This window comes from Eimeria mitis, genomic scaffold (assembly GCF_000499745.2).
Source record: "Eimeria mitis Houghton genomic scaffold, Emh_scaff537, whole genome shotgun sequence".
In the NCBI taxonomy this organism is placed as follows: domain Eukaryota; phylum Apicomplexa; class Conoidasida; order Eucoccidiorida; family Eimeriidae; genus Eimeria; species Eimeria mitis.
This window is the reverse complement of record NW_013573644.1, coordinates 9,416-9,628: the sequence shown is the minus strand read 5'-3', so window position 1 is coordinate 9,628 and position 213 is coordinate 9,416. Positions and strand designations below refer to the sequence as shown.

Below are 213 nucleotides of genomic sequence, written 5' to 3'. Positions count from 1 at the left end.
CCTCCCTTGCTTCAGTCATCTCCTACCCTTCATCGAGGCAAACCCTAAACCCTAAACCCTAAACCCTAAACCCTAAACCCTAAACCCTCAAACCCTAAACCCTAAAATCCTAAACCCTAAACCCTAATTAGCGTTGCGTTTTCAATCCGTTCAGTGCCTCAACAGCCATCAGCAACAATCAGGTATTGCGCCTGCTGCTACTGCTGCTGCTGT

General features: G+C 47.9%; 1 protein-coding gene across 1 annotated transcript in view; it reads right to left on the bottom strand.

The window, feature by feature from the left end:
* Positions 1–213, bottom strand: part of EMH_0015460 (uncharacterized protein) — a gene marked incomplete at both ends in the record, with an annotated part of 2,441 nt that overhangs the window by 2,001 nt on the left and 227 nt on the right. The window lies entirely within an intron of this gene.